Raw genomic sequence first — 21,759 nt, forward strand, 5'->3', positions numbered from 1 at the left:
GAACCCAGGTATTCTGACTCCAGAGTTTATTCTCTCAGTCCTTATGTTATGGTACTTCATAGAAATCTTTACACAACTCCCAAGGAAATATAAAATACTGCCACGTTTCTTTCGGTTGGGGCCAGTTAAGTGACGAGGTGGCTAAAAACTGAAGCATAGTGGAAATGATCCACATATGTGGCTTATGAAATTGTTTGAGGTTTTTCTGTTTTTATGTCTAAGTTAACACAATGATGCACTGCACTTGGTACATGCTCAATAATTCTTTTGCTGATGTTATGAATGAAGTGTACAGTGTTAAACCTAATATAAGTCATATCAATAAATTCAAAATTCAGCATAAATCAAAGCAATTGCTAATCATTCAGCTGGACAAATGGTCTGTTTTCTTAGCATAATATAGGATATTCCAAAATAAGAGTTTTAACAAGAGTTGTCTTCAAATTTATCCTCAACACCTTCAGTTAAGTCTGGTTTGATATAAGTACAGTAAAGGTGTTAATCCTTTCATATAAAAATCAACCAACATTCCTTGGAATTGAAACTTTTAAGAGGGGAATTCACTCTTTAATATTGTTATTGACACAGGGTGAGAGTTGATTTTTGAAACTTTGGGGGAAGGGGCAGGGTTTGGGGTAACAACCTTTAAATTCAAAAGTAGTCTATACTTGAAAACAACTTCACCTTCTAGCTTAGGATGTTAATTTTAGTTTATGAAGTTTCAGCCATCAGAATACCCTAAAACATGGGTGTGTGATCTCACAACCTAAGATTTGTCAAACTGAGGACCTCCCTATCTCGTTTAAAAATAAACTGACCACAAAATTATGCAACTCCACTGTTTTCTTTCTAAGCAGTTGTAAAAGGTGATTGTGCCAAGGAAAATCTCAGAAGTAAGGGTAAAGGCAAAGAAAACAGGCTATAATGAACCTTAGCTTCTTACAGCTACCTTAGTTTTAGCTAAATGTATTCAAATAACACTGGCCCAGCTGTTTGAAGTTCAAAAAGAATAAACTCTTCTCTTTGTTGAGGTAACTTTGAGATCAACTAGACAACCTCTGGGGTATAAGTCAACAAATCTTGAGTTGTTGTTGTTGCTTTTTTAATTTTCCTAAAACTGTGTTTTAATTTCCTCCAACTAGACTGCAATTTTCCACTTTATAACTGATTCATATATCATGTATTCATTTATTCCACAAACATTTATAGAAATGCCTACTATGGATAAGACAATATAAAAACTTATTTACATTTACCACTTCAGTGCCTGCTGTATAGCAGACACTCTGTAAAAATGGTTTGAATAATGCAATTTTTCATCTGACTTCTTACTCAGGTTTATCATACTTACAGTGTGTTAACGTTTGCTCATTCATTTAATAAATCTTTATTGATGGTTCTCGTGCTGCTATGCAAAGCACCGGCAGCACAATAAGTCAAAAAAACATGACCTTTGCCTTCCGTGACTTATGGTCAATGGCTCTCACCAACATATGTGTAATTTTTATTGAAATGTGCTACAAAGGAGAAATTATCATTATTTGGGGTGGAGAAAAAATTTTAACTAGTCAGGAATTCCTAAGAAGTGATTTTTAACCTGAGATCTAAACAATGATGACAACCTGTGTAGGTATCTAAGATAGGGTTCCCTAAAGGTGGGCCCTGAAATACCAATTCCTGTGCTAGTGATTTATGATAGAGAGATGGGTAAGGGCTTGAGGAGAACAGAGAAGGGAAGGAAGCAAACAATAGTGTGATCTCAGGCAAAGTGGTACAGAGAGTAGCTTCAGTCAGATCCTTCAGGGAAATTCTAGATCATATGCCTTGCTTAGAGTTGTCCTGACTTGCTGCAAGGTTGCTCGTCTTTCAAATTCTTTGACTTAGACTCTTTGGTTAGAGGCCTCCATGGGAGGCTGCCTTAAAAATCTTAGATACCTCCTGTCAGCAAAGTCCCTGCAGTAACCAGAGGACAGGCCTCCACAAAGGAGCTGACCGTAGTGGGTGGAGTGAAAGCCCATGGAAGGAGAAAGTGCAAAGAGATGATGAAAAGCTTCCCAGGTGATCAAGGAGAGCCCTAGCATTGTGCTTTAGAGTAGATCAGAGGTAAGCATTCCAATAAATGCAAAACTCCTATAGCTGACCAGAGCCTTGCCAATAAGAGGTGCTGAAAGAAATGTAGAATCGTTAGAGGCAACCAGGACTACAAGGTAGGTTGGTATGGGGTGGGCTGGAGAAGGAGGTGAAGACAGGTTGCAGGTTCGGTTAAGACCATGACTTTTATCCAAAGCAATGGGAGGCTACTGAACAGTTCTGAGCAAGTGATCAACACATTTGCATTTGCATTTTAAAGCTTTTTCCAGACACGGTATAGAGAACAAACAGATGCTTGGATGGAGTTAGACGAATCCACTTAAAAAGTAATCTAGAAATGAAACGGTGATAGAGCAGAGTCAGGTAGTGGTAAAGAGAATTAGATAGAATGGATAAATTTTAGGAGATAATATCTCTGAGAATTGTTGATGAATTAGCTAGGGGAGAGGTGTGCAGAGATATCAAGATTTCTGGCTTATCTGACTAGATGGATGGTGGTTTCATCCACGTGAAATTAGGAACATAGGAATGCTAGATCCTCAGGGCTCAGAAATAAGAAAGATTCACATATTCGTGCTTAGGTGGAGGCCCAACACCCAATGACTGTCTACTTTAATTCTGACAAGAGATTACCTGCCACCTGGATAATAGTTCGGTAGCAATAAGAGGAACCAGCAACCACAGGTCAATTTCCAGATGGAGGTTTGGCAGATCTAGACAGGTATTAAATGGTCAGCTTTCTCCAGGGAGGTACCATCATATGGATGAGATGGGACTGACTGGGGAGACAGATCTGGTATAGATAAGATGCAGGGATTACAGAACAATTTGAGAGACAATATAATTAATATTCATATGTGTGATTCAACTATAAATCAAACATATCTCAGAGAAGTTTTAGTGGAATAAAATTATCAAGATTCTAGCCTGTGGTTGGGGACCAAATTTGGTTCCCATTCTTCTACATTCTAAATACCGCTGGAATTAACATCAAAGGGATTGTGGTAATATATATCACTAGAGTCTCCTGGACAACATAAAGGTAAGTATATTGATACATTTATATCAGGGTATTAGCTGAAGTAATTGGCAAGAACAAATAGGCACTGAGTACTTGATGAGTGCCAGGCTCTGAAATAGACACCTTGAGGATTTCTGCAAACAGAGATGATGTCTATCTTGTTTATTGCGAAATCTTTAGCACAAAACATAGCAACATCACAAAGTATGTGTGAAATAAATAATTATTGGGTGAATGAAGAAATAAGACTTGGAGCTGTCACCTTCAGGAACTTATAAGAATTAACACTCATAATGCTAGACTTTTGCTGCTTCTTTTAAAAGGTCTATCACATCTGTAATTATTTGTATACACATATTTTTACTCCTGTATTGTAAAGTTTGTGGTTGCAAAGACCATATCTATTCTGTTGCCAACTGTGTTCCCATTGCCTAGCATAGGATCTGACACATAATAGGGGCTCAATATATATTTGTGGCATGACTGATGGGTAGATGCCCCCCAGACTCCCAGCAAGGTAGAATGTGTTCAAAGTCATAAGAGTTGCAAAAAGATTCGGAGAGTTTAGGGATCCAGAATTTACATCTTGTTTAAAGGAATCTACAAAATACAAGGAAAAGTCTGGCATTTGAGCTTGACCTTAAGGAACAGACAAAATTTTTAAAGTATGATAGGAAAAATAGAAAGTGTTATTTTAGGCAAAAGAATAGAGTTATCAATGATATCAGATGTGTTTCTGTAGGTTTTTGTGACTTTGTGCCTTTTGGAAAGTTAGTCCTATTTGAAGAAAAGTTTAATTGCAGGCACCCACAGCTGGTACCTTAAGTGCCAGATGCTGGTTTTGTTTCATAGTTAACGGTGGCGACACCGCTTAATTGTATATTTACAAGCAAACACATGTTGTTTCATGAAAACTACTTGATAATTACACAGCGACTACTGGAAACCCTGATAATTACACAGTTACACGTGTTACTACTACCAAGTTATCTCCTGATAGCTGAGTAATTAACTTATCAACTCGGCAAGTGGAGCTGGAGGGGGGAGCGTCTGAAACATGTGTTCCTTTTCTTACAGATGTCTGTGGGTTCAGTCAGCACTTGTTGAACTTGGTATCATTCTCCTTTCAGTCACTGAGTACTTGACCTGGAGGATGAAACACTTGCTGTCTCCTTAAACTCCTTACAGCTCTTTGGACTTCTTGTGACTTTTTAAAACATTTAACCTTGCTGAGAATTTTGGTAGTATCCATCCATCCATCCAACCATCCATCCATCCATCCATCCATCCATCCATCCATCCATCACATCACAAATATTCATTGAGTCCCAACTATGTGTCAGGCCCCATGTAAGAATCACTGCTGCTGCTTCAGAAAACAGTGTGGTGGCCGGGCGCGGTGGCTCAAGCCTGTAATCCCAGCACTTTGGGAGGCCGAGACGGGCGGATCACGAGGTCAGGAGATCGAGATCATCCTGGCTAACAGGGTGAAACCCCGTCTCTACTAAAGCCGGGCGACGCGGCGGACGCCTGTAGTCCCAGCTACTCGGGAGGCTGAGGCAGGAGAATGGCGTGAACCCGGGAGGCGGAGCTTGCAGTGAGCTGAGATCCGGCCACTGCACTCCAGCCTGGGCGGCAGAGCGAGACTCTGTCTCAAAAAAAAAAAAAAAAAAAAAAAGAAAACAGTGTGGTATACCAGTAAGAGCACAAATCTGGTTTTGAAATCTGGAACTGCTACTTTTCAGGTCAGTGATTTTTTGCAAGTTTCCTAATCTATAAATGGACTTAATTGTGGCTAACAGTGCAGTTCCTAGGATGATAGCTAAGGAAAAACCTTGGCATAAAATTAATGCTTAATGAGTCTTACCTAACCGCTGCTTGCTCCCATCCTCAGACCCAATTAGTCTTAATTGTTTCACCTTCTCACCAAAACAGATCCTGGAATAACCTCTACTTGGGATTGTTAACATTTCTAGATATGGTTTAAATTAAAATAACTGCCAGTTTTAATTATCAAAATTCAGATGTATTAACTAGATCAACTGGGCACTTTTCAAAATATATTGCAATTAACAGATTTTGCTAAATGGTGCCCAAACTACCTGAAATGGTAGGGATAAGTAAGATATGTAAACTTTACACATTTACTATTTAATAAAACCAATTACCACTTTAAAAATTGGGTCATATTCACGCAAAGTGTATCTCCTTAGAAGGGAGAATTCCAGAGTCCCGAGAGCCCCATCTGTTGGAGACTTCCTGTTGCTCCCTGTTCTAGCAGTTCCTGTCCCAGCTTTAGTTCATAAGGAAGCAGCTCTCTGTCTAGAGAAGGGAGCCAGATACTCTGCAGAGACACAAACAAAATAAATGATAATATTAACACCTACTTCTGGGATGAAGTACCGTATTATTGAGGCTGAGAAAGATTAAATGACTTGTCCATGTTAATGTTAGTAGGAGGTGGCAGAGTTATAATTCAAACTCATCATTCAGACTCCCAACCCATGCTCTTTATACACCACCACCTTGCCTCAACCTAATTTACACAGTGCCATGAAAAACTTGCCATCTGATGCTTAATTATTTGTTTATACTTATTAAGTGCCTACCATATCATGATAAAATACTATGCCCTGGATAAATAAAAATGGTTGAAAGTAGAATTTGCTCAATGTGGGCTATGTAACAAGCACCAATTTTCTATACTCATTGGATCATCTTAACAACAATGTAGGAAAGGTGCTATTGTCATTCTCGCTGTATGTATACATGAAGAACCAAGGCACAGAAATCTGATATAACTTGCCTGAGGTCACATCTCCTTGCGTGCACAAATGAGATTTGAACCTAAGCTGACTCTCTCCAAAGTCCACACAGTTAGCCACCAAGCTCACTCTGCTCCGTTTTGCTACAACGCTCAGCATAGAACAAGAGCTCACAGTCTAATAGGAAAGAAAGACATGGAAACAAATACCATTCAATATGCCGGGTGTTATGATGTGTGGTTGTGATAGAGTCGGCATCCCACAAATCCCTGCTAGTTACTGAAGGTCCCTGAGAAAATATAAAATATATCAACCACATGTGTCCTGGTTATTCCTTGCCAGGGTTTTTGTCTGAATCCCTGCCTACTCTGGGGAGCTGGAATAGACCCCATGTGAAATAATTGGATCAGAAGTGTACTTCAGGCTGGGTGCAGTGGCTTGCGCCTATAATCCCAGCACTTTGGGAGGCCAAGGTGGGTGGATCACTTGAGGCCAGGAGTTCATGACCAGCCTGGCCAACATGGCAAAACCCCATTTCTACTAAAAATACAAAAATTAACTGAGTGTGGTGGCACACACCTGTAATCACAGCTACTTGGGAGATTGAGGCACGAGAATTGCTTGAGCCTGGGAAGTGGAGGTTGTAGTGAGCCAAGATCTTGCCACTGCACTCCAACCTGGGCAACAGAGCAAGATTCCATCTCAAAAAAAAAAAATTAAATAAAATAAAAAAAAAAAAGAAGGCTATGCGTGGTGGCTCATGCCTGTAATTCCAACACTTTGGGAGGCCAAGGCAGGCGGATTACAAGGTCAGGAGATTGAGAACATCTTGGCTAACATCTTTAGTAGAGATTGAAACCCCATCTCTACTAAAAATACAGAAAGAGAAAAAAAATTAGCCACGCAAGGTGGTGGGTGCCTGTAGTCCCAGCTACTTGGGAGGCTGAGGCAGAAGAATGGTGTGAACCTGGGAGGCGGGGCTTGCAGTGAGCCGAGATGATGCCACTGCACTCCAGCCTGGGTTGCAGAGTGAGATTCTGTCTCAAAAAAAAAAAAAAGAAAAAGAAAAAAGAAGTAAACAGAGGAGAATGGTAATATTGAGCTTGGAATTAGTCACAAGTAACTAGTAACCCCTTATTCATTCTCTCATCCTACCAATCTGGTCCAGTGTGACCCTCTCAGTCTTGATGATTCCCTAGTAAAAGGTATACCGAGGCTAAAATGTGTAGCCTAGCCACAGGGAAGGATAGGGTGCCCCACTGCAAATAGCATTTTGACCTTTTCATTCCTTTCCTAAAAGATCCTCAGACATTACCAGAGTTCTCCTTCTAGTTAAAGAAAGAAGAACAATGATGTGCACCAACACAACAGAAGCCTGGGAAAGTGCAGTGGAAGCCCAGAGGCATAGCTACATGCATGGCTTTTCAGGAGAAAGAGCAGCTTCCAGAGCAGAGAATGTCAGAGTCAAGTTTTGAAGGATGGATAGGAATTGCCAAACACGTGGGAAAGCAGAGAATTACTGACAGTGGGAATATACAGAGACATAGAACAGAGAATGGTAAAAGGTTCAGTGTGCACCTGGGTACCTGGACAGGGAGAGGCAAATGATGAGATATGGCCACAGAAGTGACTGGAATAGATTATAAAGAATTTTGCTTGTCGGTTGAGTAGTTCTAATTTTTCCTGGAATTTATGGGAGATCTTGAGACATGGAACTGACATGATTTATTTTAATGAGACCAGGGATAGGAAGACAAGTTAAGAGCCTATTCAAATGTTTCAGAGCATGTGAGGTTGTGAATAGGCCAAAGACTGAACATGGGGGCTTTATAAATAATAACCTTCAGGGTTTAGTGTCAGATATGAGGAGAGAGGAGATGGGGAAATAAGAGATGCCCCAAAAACTTCAATAGGAGAGAAAGAGAACGTAACACATAGAAACACAAACAGTAAAACCCTATAAATCTATTCTTAGGAATTAAAATGACAAAGTTTCCACAAATATGGGCACACGTAAGCTTTAGAGCCTTGTTCAATGGGTAGGTGGTGCTGAATGTGGGTGGCAGTGGGGAAGGAAGGGAGTTTTTTTTGTTTTTTTTTGTTTGTTTGTTTGAGACGGAGTCTCGCTCTGTTGACCAAACCGGAATGCAGTGGTGCAATCTCGGCTCACTGCAACTTCCACCTCCCAGGTTCAAGCGATTCTCCTGCCTCAGCCTCCCGAGTAGCTGGGACTACAGGTGTGTGCCACCACGTCCAGCTAATGTCTTGTATTTTTAGTAGACACAGGGTTTCATCATGTTAACCAGGATGGTCTCGATCCCCTGACCTCGTGATCCACCTGCCTTGGCCTCCCAAAGAGCTGGAATTACAAGTGTAAGCCATGGCACCTGACCAAGGGAGGGAGATTTAACTTGACTTCCAGGCTGAGCTCTTCTGTGTGAGTCCTGATGACACCCGCATTGTAGATAATAGTGTCCATTGTGGGTAGATAGCTCACTCCGAGAGAAATAAACCTGTTCTGCCAGAATGACTTGCCAGTGGCTTCCGACTTACCTACACCTGCTCTACATCAGAATCTTAACTTTCAGGTTGGATCTACCCAGCAAAACTACTCAATAACAAAAATGCTGGAATCTCATCTTTAACTCAAGACATTGTAAAAACAAAAGTATTACTGACAATGAGTGAACTCATTCTCTGAAATTCTAACAGCTTGTATAATAGCTAATGTTTACTGAGAGCTTCCTTTGTTCCTGGCCCTGTACTAAGTGACTTATGTATAGATTGCTAACGCCATCTTTGCTGTAATACAAGTTTAAATTTAGGTGCCCATTCTCCTCCCAAATTTGTTTGCTACAATTCTCCACAGAATTCCCAACTACCATGGGACCAAAAATAGATCCATTGGTTATTTGGGCCAAAATGTAATCGAACTTTTATGGCTGGAATGGGATGCAGTGTGGTATAATGATAAGTGTTTGGGGTTTTGAAGTTATGGAGAACAGGCTGCAGTTCAGTTCAGTTCAAGTCAGTATAAAAGAGAGACTCTGAGCCACTACTACAGGAGTTTTAATAAATGTGTATTTATTGTAAGATAAGTACTGTGCATGTGAGGAGGTACACAAAGAAGAATGAAGACACAGTATCTGCTCTTAAGGACCCTACAGGTTATTGGGAAAAGATGGCATATAAATGGACACTTTCAAAATAAATTGGGCAATATTAAGATAGAGATAAAGAACTTTCTCTGGGTTCATGGAGAAGGAACACTTAACGCAGCCGAGATGGTTGCTGACCTACATCTTAAAAGGTAAGGAAGACAGATCAGCCAGGAATGGTGAGACTCAAATTCCAGGCATAGAGATAATTATGAAAAACACACAGAAGAAGGATACATCATAGATATATGAAAAATTATTTAAAAAATAAAATGGAAAGCAGCACATATTGATGATGTGAACCTCATGAAGTTCCCACACCTTTCTGAGCCCCATTTTCTCATCATAAAATGATTATAACACTTAACATTATAAACAATGTAACATTTAACATTATAAATAATGACTATGTCATTGGATTTTTGCAAAAATGAAAGATTAAAAACCAACCAAGTACCACAATTGTGCTTATATCAGAAATTTCCAAGTGGGTAAGATATTTCACAAAAACATTTGTTCTATGGGATGCTAATGTATGCTTTATTTTAGGTTCTGTGGTTAGTTATGATTTGGAATTATGGAGTTGAACTGAGTACAAACTCTGAACAGATTTCTTTAGAACTAAAGCTTTTAATATGCTAAATTTCATTGTGAACCTTTAAGGATATGAGAAAGAATATTCAGCTTTTCCAAAGTTTCTTTTTTTTTTTTTTTTTTTCCCTAACTGAGCGCCCCAAGGGACTCATGTTCCGTAATCACTCTAGGAAATATTGGCCAAGACCTGACCAGCATATAAAATACCTTTCATAGCTTCAGTCCATCTGACTCTTACTTTTGGAGCAATACTATTTTATCGGTTCATATCAGTTCATCATTTTATTTGATGGTCAGAACTTTTTCTAACCCATGACAAGTCTAAGTCTATGTCAACAATAATCCGTATTAATGAAGGGTTCTATATGTTGAGGTCATTGGAGAGTTCCCTTTCAATCCTTTAAATGGCTCGTTCATGAGAAGGGTTACACTTTAATCCTTGACCTCTTAAGTACTGGAACTACCGTCTAGATCATAACCTACAACCTTATAAGTAAGGAGGCAGACTGATGTGATGGCTCTGAGTTTCACAGCATGGAGAAAATCACTTAGATGCTCTTCTGGGCCTCAGTTTCCAATAAAAAGAGGATGTTTGTTATTGGTAATCAGCACCCCCCTAGGATTCTACAACAGTGTCATATCATAGGTCAACCTACAGACTACTCAATCTGAAACACTGAAATTAATAAGGTAGGAAGCCACGGCTTAGAAAACAGAATTTCATAGTTCCACGTGGATTCTATATTCTGTAATACCTGGGCAGGAATGGAAGGAGTCCAAGCAAGAGTGGATGAGCCAAGTGGAAGAACGGTATTTCCAGCTAGCCTAAGGTACTCTGAAAGAAAATAAGGCCTAACAGTCGGCTTGTGTTAAACTGAGTTGATGAAGGGAAGTGGAACTGGGAAGACCTGGAAGAAAGTTATTCGTTTGAGTGATATTCATTCAATTCAGGCAACTTCCTAATCTCTACCCAGAGTTCTTCCAAAGCTATAGACCTGTATATCCAGCTGCCCAGAAGACATCTCCACCTACCAATTCACAGACACCTCCAACTTAATGTGTTTAAAAGAGAACTTGTGTGTTTCCTCCTCTACATATCTCTGATATGGAGTTCAAGACAGTTCCCAGAGATGCTAATGGTCTAGGAAGTCAATTTCTTCCATCAGATTGGGCAGTCCTGATAGCCTTCATCTAAAAGTGAACAGAAGATACTTACCTGGGACTTGGCATTTCCTTCATCTTCAGGGCTTTCACTTGCGCTGTCTTATTTAATCCCTAATAAAAAAACATTTATTAGGTGTCATTATTCTTATTTTTACAAATTATAAAAGTGAAACTTTGAAGGAGTAAATGATTACGCAAGGTTATACAGTTAGTTAAGTCTGGGAGCTGAAATTCCTACCTACACTTGACTCTAAACCCTGCATTCCTTTAACTAGGCTGTCTCCAGCCCTGAGAACACCAAAGAATTGGTGCAGATGATGCTAGAGCACAGGGTTGCTGAGCTCTGGTCCTGGGGAGAGAGGCTGTATCATGCTCTGTGTCGTGCTATCTGTCATGAGTAAGCATGGTAGAAATGATCATTGTCACTAGGAGAGAGTAATAGAACTATCAGGCAGGGAAAGAAATGTTAGGATATAGGTTCAACAACTGTCACACATGATAGATTAGGAGGATTTTATTTCCTGTACACATCACCTGAGCAACACACAAAAACACGTACATACACACTCCCCACTGTAGTGCCTTCTCTCTCTCTCTCTCTCTCTCTCTGTCTCTCTCTCTCTCTGGTTTCTGTGGAAAAAATGTACAAGATACATTTTAAACTTAAAATAGAAAGCAGCTCACGTTTTATTGATAACTCTCATTTATTGAGCACCTATGGTAAGCTTGTGCTCTATAAGCCAACCCAACCTAATTCTCACAGCATTCCTCTGAAATGGGTGTTATAAATGGTATTTTGGAAACAAAGAAACTGAGGCACTGAAAGTATAAAAATTGCTTGAGGTCACACAGCTAAGCCAGGGTGCAGGGCTAGGGGAATGAGCATATGAACACAGGTCTGTCAGGCTCCAAAGCCCAGGATTTCACCAGGACACTTGGCTGCCTCAGCAGGCTCACTCAGTGTGGTGCTGGGTGGACAATCTTGCCAAGAGGGCTCCTGGTGAAGAAAATTATTTTTTAAAATCACTCTTCCTTCCATTGTGTATAACTTTCCATACACACAGCTCAGCTGGGAAAGTACATATCTATATACCAAAGAGAGTTCATATCCCTTCTCTGGAGCAGACAAAACCTCTCACAAATGCTATTTCATCCTGGTTCACCTGAGAATTGTATGGGGGAAGCACAGAATATTTCTTGTTGCCAAAGACAAGGCCCAGAATTCTCACATCAGTGCTGCAAGACTGACACCATGTGGCCAAGTCAGCCTCCTGAGGCCCTCCCTGAACCACCTCCCACAGGTTGGAGGCTCACCAGCCTTCTCAGACTTTCTAAGGAAGGCACCTAAGAGGATAGAACAGCAAAGAAAGAACCAACCACCAGGGTGGGGAGCTGCTGGTAGAGTCTATTTGCTCTCTACAGAAGGCAAATACTACTGCAAGTAGCCAACTACAAAACTAGGCTGTGGCACAGCAGAACAAGAAACTAGACTTTTTTTCCTTCTAATTTCTGTATTTATTTATCCCTTATCTTGTTTTAAATATACGTAGGCAACTAAAAAAGATGCATTGAAATTCCACTACGTAATCCAACTTATAATTTGGTGGGCAAGATGAAGCAAAGAGAAACAATGGTAGAATTTTTTTTTTAAAAACCCCACACATTTGAAATGAAGCAATCTAAAACATGTATAACTAGAAATGCAATACAAGGATTGTCTCTGCATCTCCTATATGCCAGTGGAAAGGATGGAGGCCTCATGGTTATAGTCTGAGATAAAAACAACCATAAGGCAATGAAGAACACAACTGTTCTTAATACTACTAGCAGGAAAAAAAAAAAAATCCTGAAGTCATTTTAGAGAGGACAAGATATAAAGGTCATGAACAATGTCAGTTCACGGATAAGCATAATTGGCCCAAATGATCTTTTGAGATCAGCAAATCAGAAAGCCTGAGCACTTCAACTCATCCTCTACCTTTGCATTCTTAAAATAGTACAAGCTTTTTTCCTCATTATTGGTTTTGATTTTGTGTGTGTGTGTGTATATAGAATGTTTTATGCTTCCCCTTTAAATGATTGCTGCCAATTAGTTTTGTTTGTCTAAAATGCAATAAGATTCCATTTTAAGAAGTCGATGCTGGGCTTTTACTGAGGAACACAATAAATTAATCATTAAATCAATCGTATTGATTGAAGCTTGCAAAACACGAAAATTTGCAGAGCAAGGAATATTTCCACGAAGAGGTAGGAAAGGACCTCAGCATCCTGGGGGAAGGTGAGTAAGTATGCTGTGATAATACTGTTTCATTTCTTCCCTGGGATATGAGCTTCATTTATCAACTCTACAATAAATACGATGACCATTTAATTTCAAACATTTACCGTAAATAATAGCTTCCATTTATTAAGTGCTCACTAAGCACTCTATTCTAAGCTTAGTGCTTTCATACATTATGTCACATAACCCTAACAATAAATCTGGTTGGAGCACATCTCTATCCCCATTTTATAGAAGAGAATACTGAGACTGATGTGCATGAGTAACTTGTGCAGAGTGACCCATCTAATGAAAATGTCTGGCTTGGAACCAACTTCTGAGTGAACCAAAAGCCCATGCTCTTAACACTGAATTATATCTTAAATTAATAAAATAATAGAGAAAGAGGCTTGAAATTCTGCAGCATGCTTCCCTACTTGTTTTCAGGGATGCCTGTGCCTCCTCAAAGTGTGCCAACCCAGTGTAAGGAAATAGAGTTTTGGAGCCAAGATTAGGTTTTACTTGGAAGACAATGAATATCGGTTACCAAAGCCAAGGCAATGAGCAGAGTTGCAGGTTAAGAACTAAGACACCAAGGAGCACCCAATGCAAAATGCTGAGATGAGAGCTGATGGACATAAACACCAAGGCAGATAGAAGGCATGGAGTGGGGGTGGAGGGGTGTGTCAGAGTGTTTTATTATTCCCATGAGGTGGCACAAAGAGTCTTTGGCAGAAACTGCCAAGGACTTTGGGCATATGCAGGCGTAGTTTTCAACTTTCGAGTACACAGCATGTACCTTAAGCACATCATTTAAGATTCTAAGCCTCAATGTCCTTATCTATAAAATGGAAGCAGTCACACCTCCCTCAAAGTGCTGCTGTGAAGTTTAAGTGTGATAATGTATGTGAAGCTCTTAAAAGGGAACATCTGGTACAGAGCCGGTGGCCAAAAAGGATGGCTCCTTTCTCCCCTGTTTTACGCTCCCTTGGCAGAGCCTCTTTGAAGGAACTCCTGTACTGGACTTGGTAGTGGAGTGCTCCTACCCCCAGCTTTTCCCAACAGACCGAGTTGGCTTATCTCTTAACACTCTAAACAGCAGTCCCTCAAGAAGGTCTCCCTTGTCCTGCTACCTGTGACCAGTTACAAAATCATAATCTGCTAGACAAGGATGCGGAGGGAGGGAAAGTGAGAGTGTTGACGACTCCAACACTATTTCCTTACAATGTGTTGACACACTGTGAGGAGGCATGAGCAGCCCTGAAAACAGGTAGAGAAGCACGGACGTGAGGGATTAATGAAACAGCAACGCAGTGTTCATCAGGATGATGCCGATGATAGGGTGTCTGCTTTGTCACCAGATTCTCTGCTCATTTTCATGGGATAAAGCAGTCTGTTTTCAGAAGACCGTCTTGATTCTTAAAGAAGCAAAGACAGATGGGAACCTACGCTGGTCTGTCCTGCCACCTTCTTTTCTGGAAATAGACCCTCTTCCACGCTTAGTGCCAGAAGTAGACTTCTTTTCAGGATGATTTGCATGGAAGACTCATTCAAATGGAAAAAGAGGCAATATGACTTAATGAAATACTCCCTCCACCACCCCCCCACCGCCCACACATGTACAAATCAAGTGAGGTTTTATTTTGCTGGGCATCTTCTTTCGACGGAAGTAGACTCATTGGCCAATTTAAAATAAAGGTGGTTATTTATTCACGCCACCACCTCTTGAAGAGGCCAGAACTAAAAGGAGAAGAAGCAAAGTCTCGATTACAGTTGCAGCTGCACTTAAGGGCTTGTTGAGTATTCAGCTGAGATTTGAGCTTGAAATTCTGGTACCAGATACAGTTTAGGATTCTAGGGAGAAACAGGAAATGGCCTAACTCAGAGTATTCCTTTTCACTTATTGAGTCCATTTATTTTATGGTTCTGACCACATGCCAAAACCATTTGGAGTCTTCAAGAGTTTAAATAGCGATGTCCAATTAATAAGGCATAAAGCCCTGCAGCTTCCTCACCCCCGTGCATTTAGACAGCCCTTCTCCATTCTGAATGTCTAATTGATAGGAGACACTTGCAGGCCTGTGTTTCTACATCTATGCTGAGGATGAGAGCAGTGAGAGTGGCTTCCAGAATCAGTTCCTCTGCTTGGAGGCACTTCCCAACCCTATACTGAGCAGTCACATCAAAAAGAATGACAGTTCCTCATGGACATTGTGTCTATGGTTGAAGTAGGATGAAAGTTCTGGTAGTTTTATTTCATTCTGAGACATTCTGGAACATTTTAGCAATGAATTTGTCTCCTGGATTTTTTGAACTAAGTACTCCCCATGTATTATTTTCATAATGAGACATTCTGCTGCGGGATTGATGAAATAGCATTGCAGTGTTCAAAGTGACAGTTTAAGCTGTTTTGGTTCCCCCCCCCCCCCGCCCAGCAACATATTCATCCTTTGGAAATGATTATTTTTAAAAGTTCATGTTTAGATTTTAGATTTTACCTTTACTTGAACAAACTGGAAAGTATCTGTGAAACAACTTTGTTCCAAGAATATTCTATTATATTTAATGGGACAGTCCATTAAACTTTTCCTGATTTGTTTTTGCTTTTTAACTGGTTTTAGATGATAACAGGTATTCACCACCCAATTTAGAAAGAATAATAAGCTCTCTTATTTTTGGGTTTTTTTTTTTTTTTTTTTTTTTTTTTTTTTTTTTTTTTTTTTGGCCAAGTCTTTTAGTTTTGGGGAAGGGAGGAGAAGGATCTACAATCTCTTCCCTCTATAATTTGTAGATTACACAAACCCTTGTGCTTTTAATAGATGGTTCCTCATTAGACAGCACAACAGAATAAAATAATTGTCCTCTATTATCCTTGAGAGGCAGGGCCAAGTTTCCCCCAAAGACATTATCATATCAAACAACTGCATTAAATGAAATATGAAACACAGGCTTTATGGGAAACCTTTGGATTTCTCCCTCCTGCCAAAGGGGTTCTAAAAGATGAGCCCCTTTGTTATGGATGGCTCTGGCATTCCTCTAATAGGTGTACCAGATGAAAGATGACTAAAGACATCCCAGATGGAAGAGTTGGCTAACAGCAGCACCATAAATACCTGATGGATATACAAGCCTCCTGGCGTGAAATATGGTCTTTGTTCTGATTTACACTTTCAGTACATATTTAAAAGAATGCTACATTTGCCGGGTGCGGGGAACGGGCATTTCAAAAAACTTTAGATTTGTAGGGAGAGGTTAAAGAAAGCCTCTTTCTACTCCTTGACTGAACATTATTATGTTTTCCTCATCAGAGCCCCATCTTTCTCTCCAGAACCTATTGAAAGGGGACATCTTCATTTGTCTGAACAGTTTTTGTTGTTGTTTTTTTTTTTAATTGCTAGAGATGGCAAATTTCGTTCTTCTACATCGATTCTGAGTAATTTTGTTGGATGAAAAGCTGTAATGTTGTGGAAATAGTGTTGACCTATGATTCCAGAGACAGGACTCTCTATTTTCATAAAACTCTGTGTTTACTATTGTTTCACTGTTGGCAACAGTGCTATGCCTGGGACTTAGTAGGGCTCTTAGTAAATATTTGTTGTTGAACTGAGCCTCAGTTTTCTCAGTTGCAAAATGGGAGCTAGTAATATCTACACCATAGGGATTCAAACCACATTTAATGAATTTGCCTCTGTGTGCTACACTCCATGTTCACCACTTGGTTCAAGAAACGTATAGGATGGAAGGGAAATGAGTGACACATATCAACACACATGAAGTTATCATGTATCACTTCAAAGCTTGAATTCTTAAGTCAAGCAAATCTTAGGTCAAATTCCAGCTCTGCCACTTACCAGCTCAGTGACCTTGGGAAAATTATTTAACCCATCTTGGCTTTCAATCGTCAGTCAGTGAAATGGAATAAGAAAAGTTCCTACTTTACAGGGCTACTATAAAGATTAAATAAAATGATGCATTTAAAACTCTTAAGAAATTGCCTGCAAATAATAAGTACTCAACAAATCTCAGGCAGTATCTTGGTTGTACTTAATAAAACCAAGTGCCTAGAATGAACTCTTCACTACTTTTCCCTGATCAAACCGTATCTGGAATAATATTTTTATTCTTGGATATCACAATTTAAACAGATGTTGGTACATTCAAAAAGTAATCTCTGAGAAAATGAAAGGTTTGGAAATTATGTCATATGATAAAAATGGTGAAATGATCTAATAATTTGGTTTAAGAAAAAAAGCCATCACTATAGACACATTTGAAGAGGAATTCAAGTCTTAAGGAACTTTTAAGGGCAAAACAGGCACCATATGGCAGGGAGGTAGACATTTCTATTTAGAAGAGAAGTTTCTGATACTTAAGCCTTTTTGAAAATTGAATTTTCTGTTTCATGTAGAAATTAATCCCCAACCACTAAAGTTAAGAGAGTAAACATCTTTTCTGTGACATGGATGCAAGCATAAGGTAGAAGATGGGATTTTCTTTAACCTGAAATATTGTGTGACTCCACATAGGTATTAGAGGTCTGACTCTCCTAATATTATATATTGGATGGCAAGAATCCAGGGACATCCCGGCTCTCCAGCTACTTAGTGGTAAATGTGTGCTACAAATTCATTCTGCTAAATCTATTCCATTTTTAGAAAGTCATCACTTCACCGCAGGCTTCTGTAAGTGTCCTTCCTCATGTACAAGGCCAACTTCTTCACATTTCTTCTCAATTATGTTCTTTCCCATGTTCTCTAAGTTTAGATCTTAAATTTCTTCCTTTTTGCTCCCTGTTACCTAAAATCATGTTCCGAGCTCTCCTGTTTCCCTCTATCTTACACTTCATTTTTCATCTTCTATCTTGTTCAATAATATGTTTCTGTTGCCTCCAGTTGCTCAACTCCCATTGACTCCTCAATCCACCAACATTCCCAACACTTGACTGAAACAATCCTGGCAAAGGTCACTCAGATCTTTCTTAGGCCAAGTCTAATAGATCTCTTCTAGACCTTCGCATATCGTACTTCCCTTCTCCTCATCTTCACAAGCTTGTATCTTTCTGCTCACCCTCATTACACATTTAAATATGCTGGAGGGATAGACAGAGATTATGCAAACAGAGAGAACAGATTATCATTAGCATACAGGCAGGACATTTTGAGAGTGTTTAATAGATATGGCGAATGGTTCATTTTGTTCACTTTGGCTTATGTATAATGTTGGTGGTGGGGCATAATAAAATTTTGCAAGGGCTTAAATTCTAGGCTAAAGTATTGAGAATTCATCATATCTATAAAAAGAAACCACTTCAGGCCAGGCGCGGTGGCTCAAGCTTGTAATCCCAACACTTTGGGAGGCCGAGGCGGGCGGATCACGAGGTCAGGAGATCGAGACCATCCTGGCTAACATGGTGAAACCCCATCTCTACTAAAAATACAAAAAATGAGCCAGGCACGGTGGCGGGTGCCTGTAGTCCCAGCTACTCAGGAGACTGAGGCAGGAGAATAGCGTGAACCTGGGAGGCAGAGCTTGCAGTGAGTCGAGATCCCGCCACTGCACTCCAGCCTGGGTGACAGAGCAAGACTCTGTCTCAAAACAAAAACAAAAGCAAAAACACTTCATAAGTCTTAGCAGAAAATTATCATGATTTTAAATGATGATATATTGGATAAAAACTTGTGGCAGAAAGGCCATTTAGGAGGTTACTGTAACAGTCCAGACCCATGTATTTTCCCTTCACTTTCTACCTAGTGAATTGTGTTGTCTCACTTGAGGAAATGGCATGCAAAGTGAGTACTTGCTTGATGTCAGAACAGAAGTTCCCATTTTCACCACTATCATGAATAGAGCCCTCCACACGTGAGCATGGAGACTGGATCTCCTGGAGATGGTTTTGGGGAGGATGGAGAAAGGGCATGAAACAGCTTTGAAACACATAATATGAATTCCAATTATCCTTCAATTCTTTTGATTTGTTTTCTTCTAGACAGAAAAAAATCATTTTGGTCCTCTATATTTTTAGCACCTCTATAACACTTGCTAATCTTCAGTTTTAAAAAAGAAAGTACACCTCAGGCACAAAGCCTTCCAGGCACTAGTCTCTATAGCAAGAATTTAATCACACTATTTTGTTTTCATGTATTTAATTTTGTTATTACCATCTACTTATGGGGGTGAAATTGCTTTTCTATTTATGGTAGCATTATACATCTTCCTTTTAAAATGCATTTACAAAAGTAAAATTTAAGAAGGAGGGGTGTTGACTTATAGAAAAATGGTTCAATAAAAGTAGAAGTGCTGTGTAGACATGGTGAAATATGAAAGGGAACACCAGTGAATTGAGTCTGGAAAATCATAGTTTGTTTAAAAAAAAAAAAAATGTGGAATTTTGAGTGAGACAAAATTGGTTTAATGTCCAAGGTCTACTGAACAATTTACTTAAACTGTTTTGGTCTTAGTTTCTTCATTGACAACAACGAAGAAAGTAATACCTACTTAGTAGGACTATTCCGAGGAATGAGAAGAAGAAACATTTCAAAGGTACTTAGCATGACACAGTGCTGATAACAAAGTAAACACATCATACATTTCAGTTCTCCCTTTCTTTTCCTCCTGCTGACTGCTGAGATCAGCCATTGCTTCCTGTTCCTCCAGTCCCAAGTTCACACTGTAACTTGTGGGCAGGCCCTGGTGTCTAACAGCTGCTGAGTGAGCTCTTTCCTTGCCAGTTTCTGCTGCTGACAGCCTGGCACAGGGCCTGCAGTCCAGCTCCCAGGGATGATTAAATGAATGGCAGCAGGTGGCAGGGACTCCCAGACATGCTTACCCTACAGACGTCTTTCCTTCTTCTTCTTTATCAAGAAGTAAAATCGTTCTTCCTCTTCTACCCTTCTATGTGCAATGCAGCTAACAACCTGCCCTGTTGTTTGGGTCCCTATGGAGAAATGTAGGAGCTCAAATCCGTGCAGTCAAAACAGAAAGAACCAGCTAATTTCTGGCTTCCTAAGAATTCTTCACCAGCTGTAAAATAAAATACTATTGCATCTCTTACAAGCTTGGAAAAGGCATTTCATTTCCTTGCCTGAGCTACAATTTTTCTTTCTGCAAAATGGAGGTGTTATGATCCTCTTTGTGGGATTATTGAGAGAATGTAAAAGGATTCTAGTATAGTGCCTGGCTCCTGCATATGAAAGTTGCTCTGTGGATATTCATCCTTTCTGAGCTTTGCTACATTTATGAACAGAATCACAGTTTCAGAGCTCGAATTCAGAATTTGCAGATTATTAAACCTTTTCTCCTATCGGAAGCAAGAATTTTCTCCATTCTTCAGCTTAAAATGTTTTACTCTCCAGCTCTCTACTTTGAAGCCATTTTAGTGTCATTGTTTGGCAAATTGCATTTTTTATACAGTTGATTCTAATGCTGAGTCTAAATTTGCCTTCATTTCTCTGTTGTTCTTTCTAGAGTAAGACTGGATTAATCTAAGGTATCATCATTTATTCAGTGTTATTCACCTGCTTCCAGGTGGCTTCTGCTCTATTATTTCTCCAACCTCTCTGATTCCCGTTGAGAATTTTCCTGCTGCTTTTGGATTCTCAGCACCAGATGGTTTTTCTTTAACCTATGGTTGGTCCCAGGAGCCTCATTATGGTCATTCTGAAAGAGTGCAGAAAGAACCCCTAAGACCTTCAGACAAATATCTTGTATTATTCTGGAATTTCTAGGCCACGTAGAAGGGTGGTTAATAAGCTAGCAATCTAAATGGGAGGAGAAGTTCAGAACTCATAGAAAGAAGTCAGAAAGATTGAAGGAGGAGAGTGGCCTTGTGGCAGGCTGGGGAACAAACACTGAAGAGAAGAATAAATTCAGAATAGTATGCCCAGTAAATAGACCAAAATCATATCAGGTAGAACTGGAAGAGGCTTTGAATTCACTAGTGATTTCATTCTAATATTATTGGTGAGAAAGTTGAGAGCTGCCATGGAGAAATGATATGTACAGTCATTCCGTACCTGAGTTAGATTCTAATTCTCTGACGCCTGGCCCAGTGTTCTTTCTCCCATACTTCATTGTTCTTTGCCTGCTCACTGCTACTCTTCCTCCTGATGGTTTCCCCCAGCCTCCAAGCCTCATTAGATCACAGTCAGTGGACCCATTTTTAGTTCTACAGAATCTGCACAGGAATTAGACATCCAACAAGGCTCCTAAAGTCTTTAATCCTTAGAATCAATGGGTATAAAAATCTAGGATCTGGGAAGGAGAATTCAGATAGCCTAGTACAAATCTTTAGTCACAGAAGGAAAAAAAAGAGATGAAAAGAAAGCCCCGGATTTGCTTTCCACGGGTTACACATCTTGTTACTGGCATAACAATATCTGATTTTACTGAATGGTTATTATGTACCAGATGTAGTGTGCTGTGATTTTTACAATTATTTTCTTATTTATCACTCTCAAAACTCAATGAGATATATACAACGTTGCCTGCATTTTTTAACAAGGAAACAAAGGCATGGAGCACTGACTTATCTTAGAAGACGTTGTACGTTAAGTCAATGGGTGGCAGAGCTAAGATTTAACCCACTTGTGTTTTAACCATTACCCCAAACTACTCAGTATTTTTGCTATTCAAGCTCCCTCCAAAACAGTAGAGCACTTTCCTATCGGTACCTAAGACACACCCATCCTTGTTATTTTAAAGTCACCT

The sequence above is a fragment of the Chlorocebus sabaeus genome, chromosome 20 (genome assembly GCF_047675955.1).
Source record: "Chlorocebus sabaeus isolate Y175 chromosome 20, mChlSab1.0.hap1, whole genome shotgun sequence".
In the NCBI taxonomy this organism is placed as follows: Eukaryota; Metazoa; Chordata; class Mammalia; order Primates; family Cercopithecidae; genus Chlorocebus; species Chlorocebus sabaeus.